We start from the raw sequence: 9,272 nt of genomic DNA, 5'->3' as shown, positions 1-9,272 counted from the left end.
GAAGCCGGGAAAGGCTGGGGAGAAATGAGGAATGACTCTAATGGATATGAAGTTTTTTGGGGGGGGGTTGCTGAAAATATTCCCAAACTGATTATGATGATGGTTGCACAACTCTGTGAATATACTAAAAACCATTGATTTGAACACTTTAAAGATGTACTTATTTATTTGAGAGAGAGAGAGAGAGCAAGCGTGGAGGTGGAGGGTGGGGGGGTGGGGTAGAGGGAGAGGGAGAGAAAAAATCTCAAACAGACTCCTTGCTCAGCTCAGAGCCCAACATGGGGCTCAATCTCATGACCCTGAAATCATGACCTGAGCTGAAACCAAAAGTTGGGCCACCCAGCACCCCGATTTGAACACTTTAAATGGGTGAATTGTACAGGATGTGAATTACATTTCAATAAAGCTGTTTTTAAAAAAATAACATGTATTTGTACAAGTTACTAATTACAAAGGCTAAAAATAACTTTACATTGGAGAAATTTCGCTGACTCCACCTTAACCAAATGATCAAAGTTAGCATCACCAATGATGGAAGAAACTGTCATCGTGTGCCCCCTGATGTGACACTCTCAGAAGGACACATCACTTACGTACTGTTCCTGCCAAAAAGGCAAAACCTACATCTTATCATGGGAGAACCTCAAACAAACTCACGCTGAGGAACATTATGAAACTAAATGGCCTGTCCTCTTAAATGTCAACACCAGAAAAGACAAAGAAAGACTGAGGAACTGTTTCAGATAGAAGGAGACTAAGGAGGCATGAAATTTGAATGCAGTAGATGATCCTGACCAGGAAAAGCAGTCTCTATAGAGAATATTGTTGGGACAATCACTGAAATTTGAAAGAGGTCTGGAGATTAGAGAGTAGTATTGTATCAATGTTAGTTTTGAATTTAATAGTTTTACTATGATGATGTAAATGAAAATCCTTGGGCGCCTGGGTGGCTCAGTTGGTTAAGCGACTGCCTTTGGCTCAGGTCATGATCCTGGAGTCCCAGAATCGAGTCCCGCATCGGGCTCCCTGCTCAGCAGGGAGTCTGCTTCTCCCTCTGACCCTCCCCCCTCTCATGTGCTCTCTCTCTCATTCTCTCTCTCAAATAAATAAATAAAATCTTAAACAAAATGGGGCGCCTGGGTGGCTCAGTCATTAAGCGTCTGCCTTCAGCTCAGGTCATGATCCCAGGGTCCTGGGATCGAGCCCCGCATCAGGCTCCCTGCTCAGCGGGGACTCTACTTCTCCCTCTCCCACTCCCCCTGCTTGTGTTCCCTCTCTCGCTGTGTCTCTCTCTGTCAAATAAATAAATAAAATCTTTAAAAAAAAAAATCTTAAACAAAACAAAACAAAAATAAATGAAAATCCTTGTTCTTAGGAAATGCACACTGACTCACTGAAATGTTTGGGGCAAAGGGGATGATGTATGCAAATTGCACTCAAGTAATTATGAAGAAATATTATACACACATACGTGTATGTAGGTATGTTTATATGTATAGAGAGACAAAGACAGAGACAGTAGATGATATAGCAAATACAGCAATATCTTAAAGATTGGTGAATCTACATGAAAGATATATGGGAATCCTTCCACTGTTTTTGAAACTTTTCTGTGAAAAGTTTTTTCAAAAACTTTTTCTTCAGAAGCAAGTTTCTGAAACTACTTGGAAACTTTTCTGGTAAAAAAAAAAAATTGTATTTGTGCTTACTTGTTTTTGTATGGAGAATCTCTGGAGGAATAAATAAGACACTGATAAAAATTGTACCTATTAGGGAATTGGTAGAAACACTAGATAGTGGACAGGGTTAAAAAGACACTTTTTGAATCACGTGAATATATTACTTATTTGAAACTTAAAATGCCAAATGATTTTAAAAATTAACCTTTGAGGGGTGCCTGGGTGGCTCAGTTGGTGGAGCGTTGGACTCTTGTTTTAGGCTCAGGTCAAGATCTCATGGTTATGACAGAGCCCTGCATTCAGCCCTCTCCCGCACCAACCCCCCCCCCGCCCCGGCCAATGCTCTCTCTCTTTCTCTAAAATAAATAAATAAATAAATAAATAAATAAATAAATAAATAAATATTTTTAAAAATTAACCTTTGAGTATCTTTCAATTACATATCACGGTTCATCCTATTCAGATGTTGCACTCCCTATACAGTAGTGGGTGCTTGGCTGAGGGGGTTCCTCTGGACACAAATTATACAAGTTGTTATAATAGGTATTAAGTAATTTGCTTAGGTAATAAAGAGCAATAAAGGACTGAGTTGGCTGACCTGAGTATCTCTTATTTTCTCTCTTAAGTGGCCTCTCTAACCTTTAGTATCTGAAATTGAGAAGCTTTGAAAATGTTAGCCTTTTGTTGATGCGGAGAAGAGCAGAAAAGGGAAACTGGCAGCTAGTACAGATGGCTTGACTTTAAATTGCTGTCTACTTGTGCTTACTTCTGGCCTCTTCCAGCTCTGATCTACAGTTAAGAGCAGGTAGATTTTATTTCTTAAGTGCATTTCTGAGACTGTCACAGTCCTGTTCAGAATTGTCTATGAATTCCCTTGGCCCTCTCTATATTTACCCATTATAGTCATCACCCCTCGTTTGTGTATAGCATGTGTTTGTAACATACATGCAAAAAATAGTGTATGTGTTTAAATTTTAAAATAATACAAATAGCTATGTATATACTACTCAGGTTAGAAATAGAACATTACCAGTTTCTCAATAGATCCTTATATAAAACCTTCCCAATTACAAACACTGTTCTACACTATTTTTTTCCTACAATTGACAATATATCTTAAAGATCTCTTCACACTTTACATCCTTCATAACCACCTTTATGAATTTGGTATTAATTTAATACTTTGTTATGATTTTGCCACTTATGTATGCTTCCATAAAAATACTAGTTTTCTAATGTTGATTAACACATTACCCCAAAATTCAGCGGCTTAAAACAACACACATTTATTATCTCACAATTTTTGAGAATCAAGGATTTAGAAATGGATTATCTGAGTGGTTCTGGCTCAGAATCTCTGAAAAGTTGCAGTCAAAATATTAAACAGATTGCAGTTATCTGAAGGCCTGACTGTGGGTCAAGGATCTATTTCCAAGATGGTTCATTCACATGCTGGCGGCAGGAGGCCACAGTTCCTCTCAATGTGGGCTTCTCCATAGGGTGGCTTGAATGCTTTCCTAAAATGGCAGTGGCTCCTTCCAGAATGAGAAATTCGAGAGAGAGAGAGATACACTAAAGTCACAATGTTTTTTAAGATTTAGCCTCAGAAGCCACATATATAATTTCTTCAAAGCCCTATTTTGTAGGTTGACTATTGAATAGGATTGTCTATAAATGTGGGAGTGGATGTCTATGCCAGGACAGGAATAGCAGGAGGTAAGGCTCATTGGGCCATGTTGCAGGTTGGGTATCACAATAAATAACATGCCACTCAGTTCTTCTTGGCTTTTTTTTTTTTGCATTTTATATAATGAATCACACAGTGGGTAGTTTTCTGTGTCTTTCTCAGTGTTTTTTTCCTCTTTTGGACATTCACAAGGCACATTTCTATATTATCAGTGTTATTTTTTAAAGATTGATCTATGTTGATGTGTGCCTAAGTTCGTTTGGACTATTATAATGAAATACCATATTGGGTGGCTTTCAAACAACAGAAATGTATTTCTCACAGTTCTGGAGGCTGGGAAGTCAAAGATCAAGGTGCCAGCAGGTGAGAGCCTGCTTCCTGGTTCATAGATAACTGTCTTCTCTCTTGTTCTCACATGGTAGAAGGGGTGAGGGATCTTTCCAGGATCTCTTTTATTTTAGCACTAATCCTATTCATAAAGGCTCTACCCTCGGGATCTAATCACTTCCCAAAAATCCAACCTCCAAATGCCATTACAATGGAGATCAAGATTCAACATATGAATTTTGAAGGGAACATAAACTATTCAGTCTATATAGGAATGTGTATGACCGTAGTTCATTCATTTTTGCTGATGTCTAGTATTCCACAATTTGTTTACCCATTTGACTGTTTATGCTATTACAAACAATTTAGCGAGGAACTTTCTCTGGAATATATATGCTATGGGAATATATCTATGCTAGTTTATACGGACATGCCCATGTTCATCTTTTAAGAAATAGTTATCTAAAGTTGTGTACTCATCTATTTTCACATAGCTGTGGATGAGAATTTCAATTGCTTTACATCCTTGCCAAAGCTTAGTATTCTTCAACTTCTGAATTTTTCCAATTCAATGGGTATGACATAGTCTTTCACTGTGGTTTTGACTTGCGTTTCCCTGATTAATAATGAGGTGAACATGTAGCCATTGTTATTTCCTCTAAAGTAAACTACATGTTCTGAGTAAGAATTCTTTTTTGGTTGTCTGAGTTGCAACTACTTTCTCCTACTTAATGGCTTGTACTTTCACTTTTCTTAAGTAAACTCTACACCTGATGTGGGGCCCCAACTCATGACCCAACCCGGAGATCAAGAGTCCCATGCTCCACCAACTGAACCAGCCAGGCACCCCTTGTTCTTTCACTTTTTAATGGTATGTTTTGATTTACAGAAATTTTTAATTTTAATGAAGTCAAATTTATCAAACTTTAAATTTATGGTTTGTGTTTTTTGTGTCTTATTTAAGAAATATTTTTCCTCCTGGGAGCCCTGGGTGGCTCAGTTGGTTAAGTGTCTGCCTCCGGCTCAGGTCATGATCCCAGGATCCTGGGACCCAGTCCTGTACTGGTCTCCTTGCTCAACAGGGACACTGCTGCTCCCCCTGCTTGTGCTCTCTCTCTCTGGCAAATAAATAAATAAATAAATAAATAAATAAATAAATAAATAAATCTAAAAAAACCCCCCACTTATTAAAAAAAAAAGAAATTTTTTCCTACTTTGAGCTCATAAAAATATTCTGTATTTTCTTCTCATAATTTTATAATTTTGTTTTTTACATTTAAGTCTTTCATCCAGGTGGGATTGTTTTGTGCACGGCATGAGTTGTGGAGAGAATTTCTTTTTTTCCCCCCCATATGTGTTTATCAATTGCCCATATTTCATCTATTGAGCAGTATATCCCTTACCCAATCATCTGCAATGCCTGCTGTGTCATAAATCAAGTTTCTATATATTTGGCCCTTTATTGATCCATTGGTTGTTTGTCTGTTCCTGTGCTAATACCACATTGTTTTAGTTACTCCGGCTATGTAATAAGTCTTCGTATCTGGTAAGTTTTCCTAACTTTTTCTTTTATAGCAGAACAGAGTTTTTTTGTTTGTTTGTTTTGTTTTTGCTATTCCATATACATTTTAGAAACAGTTAATCAAGTTTTATGACAAACTCTGTTGGGAATTTGATTAAAGTTGCATGGGATTGGGATGCAATCAGTTTGAGGTGCCATTACAACTTGAATCAACTGGAAAGAGACTTCTGCAAAAAACTGGACTCCATGGGGATCTTAAAAAACAAGTGCCAGGAATAGTCCCACATATCTTGGAGAGCTTTTGATCATTTCTTCTAACTGTACCTACCTTGCTCCCCACCATCTTTGACAGAGAGAAAGAGAGAAACAGGGGGAGGAAATCAAAGTTGAAACTAAAGGTGATAAAGGGTGGGTATCCAGTGGTTTTATCAGTCACCATTTTCTCTGTTGTAGTTTCTAGGGACATACTATTTGAAGAAGTGGAATTGAAAGTAGGGGTTGGGAAGAAAGGGTGAGGAGGTACATGAAGGGAGGATATGCCGCTGGAAGAGAGGAGTTTGACTCTGCTGGTGGCTGAAACTGCTGTTTCTTATGCCTCTTATGCCTATTGTTTAGGGGGAAGAATCCTCATTGGGGGCTGAGAAACACTTCAGAGGGAAGGTGGCATCTGAGGTGGGCGCAAGAGGGTGGAAAAGAGTTCCTCGGTGAGTGCGTAGATGGGAGATGGGGTGAAGCTGTGGCAGGTGGGATTGAAAAGAAAAACGGTTATGGGCATACCAGGCAGACGGAACAGCATAGGCAGGAAAAAGAGAAAATGATGCGTTAACGGGAGCCAACAGTAGTTCGCTTTAAGTGAGATAGAGCTGGAAAGGTAAGTAGTAGCCTGATTGTGCAAGGTCATGGATACCGAGCTAAGGACTTTGGACTTTATCCTGGGATGGCAGCGAAGGCTCTTGAACAGGGAGTAACTAGACCTAAAGTTTGCTTCGGTAAGATAATTGTAGCCACAGACACGCAGGGAACCCTGTGTCTGCGTCCGGAGGCGACGCAGGGAAAAGACCACTGCCGCCTGCAGGAGGCGCGCCGCTGGACCAAACGCCCTCCCCGCCCCCTTCCCCGCTGCCCGGGTTCCGTCGCTGCACTCTCGGAACTCGGCTAACCCTCCTGGACGCGTCCTACTCGGGCCTCGGCTAGTTGGTCTGGACGCGCCCCCGTGCGTCACGTCCGCTCTGGCTCAAGGCTCATTAGGGCTGAGGAGGGGCGCGAAGAGACCCTCTGCGCCTGCGCTGCCGCGGGCAACTGTCCACCGTTTAGGCTGAGGGCGCCAGGGAGTTTTACAAGTCTCCACTAACGCGTTTCTGAGTCCGCCACAGTTGTCTTACACCGCTGCACGCCCATAAGGTGTTTTGATTTGTGCCAAGAGATGCAAGCAAACGGTGCTGAGGGGCTCGATTGCTCCCTGACCTTAGCGACGCCGAGCCCAGAACCACGCCCCTTAGGTCTCTCAGCTGAGAGGCGTCGAGCCTCTTGACTGCAATTTTCCTCCAGCTGCTTGCTCTCAGTCTGCGGCCAAAACGTCAAAACTAGTGAAAACCTGCCCTGGCCGCTAAGCATGCCCATGCCAGGCTGTAATCCATATTTCCAGGGCTTGCTTACCTCTGCAGTCAGACTGCCAAGTTGTAGGGGACGTCGGAGGTCATCAAATCCAACCTATTAACCCCGATGTCCCAAGTGAACGGATGTACGGTTTTTATTTGCACACCCCCTGAAGATCGTCCGTTTCCTGGGACACCCGTGATTAGATAGCCTTCCTTGAAGTTTCCTCCAACTTTAATTCCTTCAAAAATATTTATTGAGCACCTGTGTACCAAATACTGTAGGTCCTGGGGATTCAATGACGAAGTAGAGAGATTGATCTCTTGGAATACATTCTAGTGGCCTTGATGCTAGCAAGGAAATAAGCAAGGCTTATGGTAGGAACATATAGGTGGGAAAAACTTAGGGTGATCAGAGGTCCCTTGGAGGTGATGACGTTTCTAACCAGCCAAGTGAATAGTTGGGAGCAGAGTGAGGTACAGCAGGCTGGGGGAATACCAAAGCTCCTGAGGCAGGAAAGGATGGCGTTTCCTAGGAATAGACAGAAGGCCAGCGTGACTGGAGTGTGGTGAGCCAAGGTTGAGAATGGAAAGAAAAGGTTGAGAATGTAAACAGGAGCCAGATACAGACTTTGTGGGTCTTGGTAAGAGGTTTTTGAAAAGTATTCTAAGAGGGGGCGCCTGGGTGGGTCATCGGTTAAGCAGCCAGCAGGCGACTCTTGGCTGAGGTCCTGATGTGTGGAGCCCCACTGGGGCTCTGTGCTTAGCAGGGAGTCTGCTTAAGATTCTCACTGCCTCTCCCTCTGCCCCTCCTCCGCGTGTGTTCTCTCTCTATCTCTAATAAATAAATGAATCTTTAAAAAAAATGTATTCTAAGAGCAATGGGAAGCCAAGGAATAATTTGGGCCAGAGGCTTGATCTTAGTTCAATCCTTTAGAATCACACAAACCATATTACATATATGATTTTTCCATATCAGTCCTTTGATATCAGATATTTGAAGATGGCTGACTTAGACTCTCCCCTTTCCTCTGAGACCCCTTCTCCTGCCCCCAACTCCTCTCAAAGCTATGGTTCCTCTATAGCATCTTACTCAGAGGATGTATGGATGATTTTCAAAATGTCATTCTGAATACTTTGAAAGTGTGAAGGATATTAAAATGTAAATCATGTGTGTACATTTTAAAAGGGAAGGACCTAAGACTTTTATAAGAGATTTGCAAAGAGGAGTTGTAGAGATTGCGAACTACTTCTTAAACATTTTCATCTATGTGATCCTGGTTATTGTTCTCTGGAATAGCAGGGTACAATATCAACTTCAACCAAGGCTAGTTCTCTAAACTGTCTCATCTGTGAAATGAAAACAATAGGATTGCTATGAGGATCAAATGAAATTATGCTCAAAAAGTGCTTGATGGTAAACCATGAAGGCCAGCCACACAGTGCCACTGTTACAATAAACGCCTGCATCCCTGAGATGAACAGTTTGTAGATAATGCTCCTGTAGCACTCTACAAACATCACTAAGTGCCTATTCTGCGTAGAGCCCTTAGTGAAAAAGATCTGCCTTCCAGGAGTTTGCTATCTAGTTCAAAGAGCCAGGAGAGATTACAAAACAGATAAACTAAATGCCCTGAGAGGGGCGTGAGTAAGATATTCTGGGACCCGGGAGCTGCGGAAGAGGTTTCAGTTTCCACTGAGGTAAGTGATTATTGAAGTTCAAATTTAAGTGGGTTCGAAAGATGAACATATTGAACTTAAAACGCACACACAAAATCTATACTGCAGGTACGCATTTTATTCTTGGTGATAATTCTTGGTGGAAAGACCGATCGGAAATACTGTAATCACTTTTATTATCCGACAAATATTGAGCAGTAGGTTTCGTGAGAAAGGCACCTATCTTTTGTCCAGTCTGTTTACTATACATTGCATGCTCTGGGCAGTTCTTATCTCCATGTTCAGGAACAAAGTACACACACACACACAACGGCCCTTTCCGAAACTAAAGGTCCAGGGACTCCGAGAGAGGTGGGATCCCTCGCGGCCCAACCACACAATGGGGGCCACTTCGCGGTAGCTCGCACCCCACCCCGCAGGCCAGGGTTCGGCTTCTTGGGGCCGCTTCGCTCCTCCCCTGCAGTCCTCGGGGGCGCCCTCCCTCACTGGCGCTTTCCTCCTCCTTCGCCGGGGAGCCGGAAAACCCGGAGCGAACCGGCCCTGCTCGGCGGCGCATGCTCAGTAGCGAGCAGGTTCAGTTCGCTAGTAGGAAGCTCCAGCGCTACACCGGAGTCGGCGGCGGCGGCCGCGGCGGCACCTCTGGGCAGCCAGATCCTCCAACGACGACCTCGGGCCTTTCCCCTCCCCCGCTACACCCCGGCTCAGCTCCGCCCCGGGCCGCTCGCGTTTCGGGGTCCCCGCTGCGCGGAGCGGGCGCCGCGGCCGGAGCGTCCCTCCACACT

Source organism: Neomonachus schauinslandi, chromosome 10 (assembly GCF_002201575.2).
Source record: "Neomonachus schauinslandi chromosome 10, ASM220157v2, whole genome shotgun sequence".
NCBI lineage: Eukaryota > Metazoa > Chordata > Mammalia > Carnivora > Phocidae > Neomonachus > Neomonachus schauinslandi.
This window is presented reverse-complemented; position numbering follows the sequence as displayed.